The sequence below is a fragment of the Pterocles gutturalis genome, unplaced genomic scaffold (genome assembly GCF_000699245.1).
Source record: "Pterocles gutturalis isolate BGI_N339 unplaced genomic scaffold, ASM69924v1 scaffold3623, whole genome shotgun sequence".
NCBI lineage: Eukaryota > Metazoa > Chordata > Aves > Pterocliformes > Pteroclidae > Pterocles > Pterocles gutturalis.
Window position 1 is genome coordinate 54173 of NW_010122818.1, and position 11186 is coordinate 65358.

The window sequence follows — 11186 nt, forward strand, 5'->3', positions numbered from 1 at the left end:
AGTTGGCTTGTTCTAGCTATTTACAGAGCAGCCAAAATGGCTTCTTTTTTCTGTACCCTTGGCATGAACAAATCAATAAAATCATAAAAAGATTAGACAGACTGAAAGACCAAATGAATGACTGACTCACAAGATAGATAGGTTTCGAAAAGACACAAAAACATGCAGAACCATTAAGGCCAATACGCCAATTGATCGATGCACTCAGTGTACAGGCACACACTGCACAAAAGAGTGTTCAGCAATTGCAGAAGAGCAATTGTAAAGACTCAATCTCTCCCAGGAGTCAGGAGATAAAGAAAAATGGCTCCAATCTATACCAAAAATTACATGCACACACACATGCTGTGTTTTTGAATATTATTTCCTCTTTTATATTCTAAAGCTGCTGCCTTACCAGTGTGGCTTTGTATTTTCAGATCAAAGCAGCAGCTGCCAGAGCTCTGCTATTGTTTGGGGTTATTTACAGAAGGGCAGAGAACAATTATTCTCAAGGTACGTGAAGGCTCCAAAACAAACAGGTTGAGACAGAGCTGAGAGATTTGGAAGCCAATTTGCCAAGTGTTATGTATTACACACAGATCAGAAGTGCAAGTCCTCATTCTCTCTCTTTTCTGACTTGTTCACTTTAGACAAAAATGTTAGTGTTCTATTCTCACAACCAGATTACCCTCCCCTCTCATACACCTCTGATGATTCCTAGTCTTTTCAAGATCCAGTGAAAAACTGACTGCTCTCTACTTTTAGATATTTAAAATCAACCGTGTCAAAACTACAGTTTCTTTCTTTATTTTTAGACCTTTCACCTTCACTTGCTATTTAAAACCGGTCTCTTTTCAATCTTTATCTCCTCACACGTAATTTAGTCTCTTCTGATGCAAGATATTTATTCCTCTGCACTTTCTCCATGTCTCTTTCACCTAACTAAGATACCACATCTTTCAGACCTCAGCCAAGAACACACTTAATTCTTTTATACAGGAGGCACATTACAACTCTTTTCCTGATAGTACTTGTCTTTATGCTCCTGATTCAAATTCAAAAGGAATATCGCCTTTTTCCTCCAGTAAGAAGCAGGATCAGACTCCTGGTACATGGGTGGCACTAGGCTCTCTATATAGATGTCTATCTACCTCTATATATATATATATATTTATGGAATGAAAAGCCAGGAGTCAGATACAGTTAAAACCAGTAAAATCCTGATCATACCTATGGAACTGATAATCACATGAATGTTCTTGTATAACATGAAGATGGCTATACCATAATTACATAATTTTTAAAAAGCAGCAGGAAGAATCCCAGCCTGCAGATATTTCAGCCATCCAGAACAGCGAGATATGTTGTGCATGTGTGCATGTGCAAGAGCAATATCATTTATTAATTATAATCTCATTATTCTGTCCTAATTATTCTGTCATTTTAATGGAAATTATGACTGAATCTGAAGTACAGTGCATAAATCCCAAGACTAGAGAACAGCGTATGCCAATCATGTTTACAGCAATCTAGTTATTGTTAGTGTAGGAGACTGAACATCTGTTTCATTTTTGTTTAAGAAGCAGGTCCACCATTTCCCACTGTTTCTGAAGACACAGGCACTGGTGTAAGAAACAGTTAACTTCTTCAACGCGCTGTTATGAAAACTATCTACAAATGAAGGCCACTCAAAGGAAAGGAGAGAGAAAATGGCTAATAACACTTTCAAATATGAGATTTTATCATCTTCAGATAGAATATTGCACACTTAGTCTTGTAAATATGTCCATATCTTCCTGCTTATTTAAGTCCATTTTCTTTAATTCAGTTTAATCTATCTCTTTTTTTCCTGTTTGTAAGTGTGGTATTTTTAACTGAATTGATGGTATCTGTATTTAAATGACTACATCTAAAATTACACATATCCCAAGGATGTTGATTTCTTTCAATAAATTAATTGCCACACATAAAAGGGAAAAATTTGCTTCCCGTGATTCCACCAAATTGCACAAGCAGGACAATCTCACCTTTAATATTTTGGAAAACATTACATCTTACAGCAGTTTATTACTGTAATGTTGTGGGTAATAAACAGGAATTCATTATTCTTTCATATGCACTAAAAATGTTTGCACAATACCTTTGTACTGGTGATATTAAAGCCATTACAGACATTCATGACTTCAGTTCCTAAAGCCTTCTGGCAAGCACGTGACTGTTATTAGTACACATTACTGGAAAGCTAAAACATGGGTAAATAAATTATTTGCCCAAAGTCTTGTTACTGCTTAGTTATGTAGAGATTATTATTATCTGGAGACTCCTGTGATTATGTTGATTTGAGAAGTCTTTCCAGAGCATCGATGAGAAATGTCCCAGCAATGCTCCTGATGATCAGCCAGGAGGTGCAGGTGGCTCTGAATTGCCCACCAGAGGAGGTCGACTGAGCTTGCAGCTCCAAACCATTCTCTAGAAGAGCTTAGTTCTCTCCACTGGCTACAAAGACACTAGTCTCAACAGACTAAATGTTGACTAAATTTAATCGTTAGACTAAATGTGAATGCCCATACACTCCCTCTATGCCTTTTATTCTTGTACTTATTTGGATAACAAAACTATCAGAGCAGATTCTGTCTCCAAGCTGTCCTGTAAAAATATATGGCTCCTTGTACATGGATACGATTCTTATCAGCAAGAACTGAAACTAGAATTTTCTGTATCCAGAACAGAGGTACTTAATATCAAAACAGAAAAACTAATATTCTTTGCTCTGAAGGCACCAAGATGATGTTTTTAACAAAGCCACAGTAGGCCAGATAACCTGTCTACTATGTCAACATATCTGTATTTCTCTCATGTTGGAATAGATACCAGGTAGTAATTGGGTTCTTGATGTGAATTGGTTCACCTACCCAAACTGTCTCATCCTTTTCAGATACAAATATTCTGGTTTCTCTTCCCTGGGATCATGCAAGAGCTGGTCACAGTAGAAATCTGTGGAAGTGAGGTAGGACCAACGAGCAGTATCTAGGATGCTAGATTCCCTCTCTAGCCACTGTGAAGATCCTAGAAGCTGCAGACAGAATTCACAGTGCTCGAAAAAAAAAGTTTGAGGAGTGAGCTAACCAAACAGGAACAGAAATGTGACAGTGGTGTGGTGACTAAAGAAATTTATAAACAACTGTCTCTTTAGAGTAACAGTTCCCACTGAGCTGTACTACCACAGCACAAGAGGCTCCTTAGGGCCTCTTCACTTACAATGTTCTTAAACTAACAGCAAGCAGAACAATGCACAGCACTGCAATCACCACTGGACTGTCTGTTGTGAGAATTTCTTCACTCAATGACAGTAAGAACCGACTCAAACTTCCCTGCTTAGGAAATAGGGTTGGGGTTTGTTTCGCCTCTGTATTTGTGGCCCTGAAAATTGTACGCTAGTGAGTTTGTTAGTACTTCACATAATTTTCTTCAGAAAAAGCTGATCTTGAAATCTGATTTCAATACCTTTGAGAAATCTCTTCCTAGATTTTCATCTTCTTTGCCCTTGCAAAATCTCTCCAGGTTTTATGCTGTACCTACTGCAGCTTCAGAAGACCTACTGATACCTGGAAGCAAAAGATCTGGAACTATCATCACCTGAGGCAGAATGTGAGAAGGTTTTTTCACTACTGATACAATTAACAGTGTTCACAGTTCATGGATATTGTTTTATCCCTAAAAGACCAATTTCAAGTACACTTGCAGTCTGAAAAGCAGCTGAGCACTTTCCTTTTAATCAGTATGCAGCCTGCAAATTTACAAAAAGTGCATTGGCAATAAATTCACACACAGACCTTTCTTATACAAGTATAAATTGGATCCCTCCATTTACTTAGTGTGGTAAGGTAACACAGTGACTAAGAACACATAATCTTTCTCTCTGCTCATACTTCCATCTCTGCTAAAAATTGCAGAGTAGCACCAGGGCTGAATAGCTGCAAGAAAGCTTTCCCTCTCTGTCAGAAGTCCTCTGATAATGATGCTGCATTAGGGCAGGGCTGAAAGCCCATAATGTTGCTGCTACTGCATAAAATGACTTCACACACTGTCCTTCAGTAATTCCACAGGGACAGTAACGCCACAACTATTGCAGTCTTGTAAGGATTAAATCATCAGCATATGAAGAATATTCCAAAGATAAAAATATGCCTAAGAACTCCTAAGAAAGGATATTTAATTTTAGGCTCAAATCTCATCTGGCTATGATACAGAATCAAACTTCCTATCAGTGCTGTGACCAAAACAGAGAAGCCAGAACAAAGCAACGCATTACCTTGCCCAATTGCAGATGAAGCTACCATTCCCCCACAAAAAAGGAAAGCAGGTTAAAATACTTTATTATACATCCATCCTTTAGTTTATAATAACTGCATATCTCTTTAGTTCTATAAGTATCTCTAAGTTCTTCTCTGCTCCAAAAACTGTCAGGAAAGTGATCTTTCTCATAAACTTGTGTCCCAAACAGAAAAAGTGAAAGCCAAAATCTCTCATGAAAACATGTTCATGTTTGGCCATTGAGTCTAAACATGGTGCAGATCCCCAGAGGTAAACCTGTGACAAGTTAAAACACACTTTTTTGAATTCAAAGCAAAGTAACTCAGACCCTCAGTCTTCTTAAACTAATAAATTTTTTCAGATCATGGTGATTAAATCCCATGGGAAAACCTGATCCATTAGGCTCATCACATGACTCAGATGTGATCACCCAGACTGGCAATAACCCTGCCCACATGAAGATATACCTGTCCCAAGAACTTGCATTTACTTCATTTACCTCACAAAAGAAAAAAAATGATACAGTACCTCTCAATTGTCATATTTGCAGTTCGGAAAATTTCCCCTTAGTATTTGGCAGAGGATCTCTTAAGAAAAATGACCTTAAGATTTGATTCTTCACAAATGCTGAGCATCTAAAAACCTGTGAAAGTCCACAGGGACTGACTAGGCTCAGTACCTCTGAAAATTAGAGCTAAAGTAAAAAAAAAAATCTTAACTTCCTAATGGTGTTGACTGCTGAAAATCATAGTTTAAGCTTAATCAAGAAGACAGAAAGACGGATTATTTTCCCCTTATAACACAGAAATAATTGACAAGGTTTGAAAACTACAAAAAGAGGTGCAAGGAAGAGGAATAGATTTTTATTTTAACTCTATTTGAGTGAACTGGACAACAGGAGCTGCCTGGAAAGGCAAAGCAGAAAAATACCTCTCTCAAAATAAGGAAGAAATATTTCCTTACGATGCATCAAAGTTTATCTGAAACAGGGAAACATCTTTTACTTTTCTGTTTTGCATACTGTGGGAGGTGGATAGCACCTGCTCAGAACACCTTCCCACAACCCACCCTCCGCACTCAACATTTTGCAATTTGGTAGGAAACATTCTCCAGACCTTTGGCTCCCTAAACAAATCTCAGAGCCCAAGTTCCTCTGTCCTGTGTTCAAATACCTCCATTGCCAGAGTCACTCTTTGTGCAGCTGTGAAACACACTGAATTCTCAGGTTTACCTTGACTCAGCTCAAAAAATATCAGACTGGATTAAAGGTACAGCAAAGCACAAGATCTTTTAAAGATTTGAAGTCCTTTTTTTCTCAACATAAAATGAACACCAAATGCAATTCTAACATTAGCTTTAAACAGACTGCATCTCTCTTTGCTTTATTACTCAGAATTTCTCAGACAAGTTTCAGCTTCTTCCACTGAGGGTTTGGGTTTAAAGTAACATCACATCTTACAAGTGCTACCCTCCGTTTTTACAGTCTCTATACTCACATACAGCTGCTACAGTCTTTAACAATTAAGTTTGGGCTAAGGTGCTTTTAAGGATTTTACCTGAAATAAAGGCATTTCGGTACTTAACCATGGAAACTCCTTTCTGAATTCATGCCTAACTAGTTAGGAGTGACTGAATATCAGCTATGAAAATATCACTGATGTTTTTCCAATAGTTGAGTTTAATAAATATTTTCCCTACCTTCTTAGCCTACTTACCTGTCGACTGCCCCACATCCACTCTAGGCTGTTCCTATTATGAGAGATTATCCACATATTCGTATGAATTATTAGAAAAGACATCAGTTCTATAAATATTCTGTGAAACTTTTTATTTTGGGAGGTGTTAAACATTTCTATAGGTATTCCATATGATATATTTTAATAAGGATGTTTTGGACACGATTATACAAGCACACTTTTCTTATTACTTCAAGCCTGATCTTAGCTTTATCACTGGGTTTCCTTAACCATACTTTTGGAACCAGATGCAGGTGGCAGAAACAAATGTTTGAAATACAGTACATTAATTAGATTTCAGCCCTGGAAAGGAATACTGAAGTTAGGATGGTCTGATTTGCTGCAGCTGTCAGAGACACAGAACAGTAGTCTCTGCTGCAGCCTGGCAAGGGCTGTCGTCCCCTCAGTCTCCATTCTTGGGTTGCTCACAGCATTTAAGCTACAAAACTTCAGCTCCATAGCAACAGCTGCTTTCATCTGAGATGAAAAGGAATAACTTCAAGGAAGCAAAGCATGTAGTTGTTTTCTGTGCTAATTACCACTGGCCTATGGTGAAGTTCACTTTGCAAAAGTTTCTTGCTTCCTATAGAGCATAACTGATACAGTATCCCAGCACTACTGTCAAGAACCTATTCGCATTCAAGTCCTTTTTCACACAGGTCTGTCAATGAACACAGTCTTCGGCTTTATCACTTTCCGCAAAGTACCATGAACATACCTCCAATCCTTTCAAAGGTGGGAAAAAACCAACACGAGAAAAGAGACTAGAAAATCTCCAGATGCACCACGAGGTGGTGCTCAGCCCCCTCTGTAACAGAAACATCAAGTACCGGCAGAGTCAGGAAAGTTTGCTTGAACTGGCTACTGACACCCCCAGCCTAAGTATACACAGACGGTTGGGCTCGTAAATGATTCTTTCTATACAGCCCTGCTGGAAACAGCATTCGCTGTAAAATACTGCTGTGCTGTTGGAGGAGTCACTCTGCAAGTGAGAAATTGCAAAAAATACCACTGAGTGAATCTGCCGAGCTAGAAGCTTGAAATATATCACACTTGCGGCAAAAATCTTGAACTATGGATAACCTTTTCAGCTCATTCAGGAAAACAAGCTGCATGAAAGCTATGGAAAAAAAAACCCTGCAATTTCATATAGTTTTTATGCTGCTCCATCTACTCTGTTGCACTTTAGTATGCTTGAAATAAATCAAAGTGTGACCAGAAAGAGAGAAATATTATAAACCTTGATTACAATGAGAACCGTTCAATTTTATTGGCACCGCTTTCAATAGCAATGATGATTTAGGAAGCCATTTACACATATAAGTTTGTGTGTGTGTGCGTGTATATATATATATGTGTACATTTCCTTTCATCTAAAATTATCCTAAGCAGCAAAATATCATAACATAATAAATTGGAAGTAAAAAACTTTCATTCTTTCTCGTACAACAAAACATGGAACTGAATGGGGCTGATTTTCTGCCCATCTCAAAGAAGGCAATGATATTACCCGCTCTTGTGGCATCAATATTTTGACAGTCCTAGGACTACGATCAGTATTTTCATGAGAGATAGCGAGAATGCGGTAGAATAAGCTATGGTAACAATATAATTGGGTTGTATGCAATTACTGTCAACACTACAGTGGTAACAACTGGTATACGATTTGGTCAACTGCGTACTGACCTACAAAACTCTCCACGATCACCTACAAATACGCTTCTTCCCTTCCTTTCTTGTATTAAAGTTAAATTAGAGTTATTACATGATATTTGATGCCATCTTCCACATTTTAGCAGCAATGGATATTTAATTTGTAACAGCTCTCATAAACTCCTGGCTTCAATCTCACCTTACAAGCCTACAAAGAAAAAAAAAAATCCCTCACACTTCTATAGCTCCTTCAAGGACTCTATTTGCAACTGAAATATTTTAATATTATTTCTGCCTTTAAAAAAGAATTATGGAGTTCCAGCAGCATTTACACCTGGCATCTTTTCTGTTGCACCAAATGTGCAAACCCACTTTATTCAAATTAGACCCTGTGCCATTACAAACCCTATGAGGCACACACATCTTCAACTGTACAAGTCAACTGGAATGGAGGGAAACCGTTCAAACATAAACCCCTCATATGCACGCAAAAGGACTTGGGGTTTGGGACAATGAAATACGAAGTGTACGACATCTTTCCCCAACTCAGCTAAGGAAGGTTTGTGGTTTTGCATGCAGCAGAATAATTTGCAAATACTGTCCCTTCTCTTGAAGCTAAGAGTTAAACTCCAAGAATTCAAGAGGGGCACCATGCTGGACAAAAGATTGCAACTTTGTTTAAATGTTTGAATGCTGTAAGAACTTTTCTCATTAGGAATTTCCAGAGATTATAACAGCTTGGTGGAGGTGGCAACTGCTTGCAACCCGAAAGATGCAGATGTGAGTCAAAACCAATACCAGCTACATTTCTTCTTTTCCCTACCAGTTCAAAGCAGTGTGCTGCATAATTTCAAATAAGTCTTCCCTACAAAAAAGGGTACCAGAAAACACAGTAAGTCAAATTATGTCAGCATGCTAACAGTTTCCTAATACAGAATTAAACTCTTATCTGAACCTACTCTTGCATTAACAGTTAATTAGCATAATAAGTTCCCTGATTTGTTTCAAGCTTGCTGGTGGTTCTCTACTTCAAATTCATGAGAAAATAAACATAATCTGATATCCTTGGATGATTAAAACTGCACCTATCTGATATCCTTGGATGATTAAAACTGCACCTGGTGATTTGACCTCCAACTCATGATCAGGCCGGGATACTGTGAAATCACATAATCACAGAATGTTAGAGATTGGAAGGGACCTCGAAAGATCATCTAGTCCAATCCCCCTGCCGGAGCAGGAACACCTAGATCAGATCACACAGGAACGCATCCAGGCGGGCTTTGAATGTCTCCAGAGAAGGAGACTCCACAACCTCTCTGGGCAGTCTCACCTCCATCCCTGGAAAGGCGATGGAACAACTTAAAACCACCAAGAGTAAAAAGCTATTTTTCCATAATGAATTGTGTACACATGACTTTAATATAGCAACCACTGAAGTGACACGAATCAAAAAGATACTTAGCTGGGAAAATGACTTGAGAACTTCTCTCAGGCTTCTTAACTTTTTACATTCATAACGAAAATGTTCAGCATATTGCATTTTCCACTAGCTAGAAAGTGGCTTACGATGATAAAAAAAAAAAAAAAAAATCTTCCACCACTGATCAAACACATCTGTCACATCTTGGCCAGGCTCCTTGTGGTATCAAGTCTTACTACGTATTGTATTCCCTTTGCACAAGAGAAGCAAGAAGTCAACAACTGTTTTCTTGGCCCTGAAACCTCAAGAATCAGCTTTTCTTGAGAGGAGTAGAAGATAAGCAATTAGAAAATAAGACATCACTGCTGAAAGGTTTGCTAAGGACAAGTTTCCAGAAACCAGCTTAACCAAGCAAGACTCTATCTGGGAGAATGGTTCTTGTTCTCTCTGACTCATTTGGTCCCTGCCCAAACAGTAAATATTTCAGAGGCAGCCCACAAACCTGAAGCTGACCTTTCACCAGCTCATTTCAGAGAGGACAATGTTCAAGCACAGAAGCACTGAAGGATTTTTTTAAAAGTAAACTTCTACGTTATTCCTCAAGCACCTGTGTGCAGTTGCAGTTTCTTGCTTCCTAAGAGAAATTTTCTAGCAGTAGAGACTTTTGCCAGAAAAATCAGTCTTGCAGTGCAAAATACAGGCAATGTAGATGGGTCATGGTGGCAGAAGGACAGTAGCAGTCTCTGCTGAAATAGGTGGGTGGTGTGAGGACTGTTAAATGTGGAGAAGAGCTCCCAGCTGTGGAGAGGCAAATTCTCTCTGCCATTATCAATCCTCTCACTATTCATTCATGGAAACAGTATCGAGTATTTAAGTCCTAATGCAGTCATTGTTTGATTCTAATATAGTCCACAGCCTGACATGTCTTAATCCTGGAAACAACACATTGAGTACTGCCTTCACAGCTCCCTGATATTACCACTCAGATAGCAAGTTTTCTCAAACTCAGTACCTTGTGTAGAAATGGAAAAAGAAATAACGAAATGCTCAGTGCCTGGACACCACAGATGACACTCATACCTTTGGCCCTCTATTTCACTGGAAGGCAGCAAAAGCATTGCCTTTTTAAGCCCTATAGCATGATATCCACAAACTTTGAAGGCTATAGTTGCTTCCTGAGTGTACTGGGTCTGGCTGGGTGGGAGTTAATTTTCTTCATAGCAGCCCTCATGGTGCTACATTTTGGATTTGTGAGCAAAACAGTGTTGAAAACACACAGGCTAGGGGAGAGCCAGCAAGAAGCTGTGTGTTGCTTAGCCACCCATGGGGGTTAAATCAAAACAGTGAGCAAAGTGCAAGTGATGACAGCTGATCTGAAAGGAACACAAATCAATTTATACAAAGAAAGTGGCAAAAATAACAAACAGAGAAGCGTAGAAGTTTTTCTGTCAAAGCCTTTTTTCCCCAGGCATCCTGGCTGAGATTCAGCAAACACTGCAACAGGAAAAGAAGCAAGTCATCCTACTTTCCTCAGACAGACATGAGAGAGGAAGCTCATATTGTAACAGCTGGTGGATAGGAGGAAAACATTGCTGACTGGCAACTAGTTGATTCAATGTATCATTAAAACAAAACCCAGCATCACATTACTTCAAAAGTTATCCTACGCACAAACGTCTTCCTACATTACTCCAAGGTTCACCCACAGCACCTTTCTCCTCTGTCAAAAAAAAAAAAAAATAAAAAAATAAAAACCACTCCAAAGTATTTCACATAGTTTATAGCATATTTCATAATCTTTGTTATAGCATCCAGAATCCCAATATTTAATTGGAATTTCTAACATTAAGTAATAGGTATCTGGCTTAGTGACTGACAGGGTGATTGTTAGGGTTGTTCTGACTCTGTCCCCTTCACAACAGTTCTCGTTTTCAGTTATGATCCCATGGAAGAGGTCAGAGGCTACAGGAATTGAAAACTGTATATATAAAAACATACAGCAAAAGACAGCCTTTCAAGAAGTGGCAGACTCAAGAAAAGCTGATGGGGTGGAAACGTTAGTCAGTAAACAGGCATTC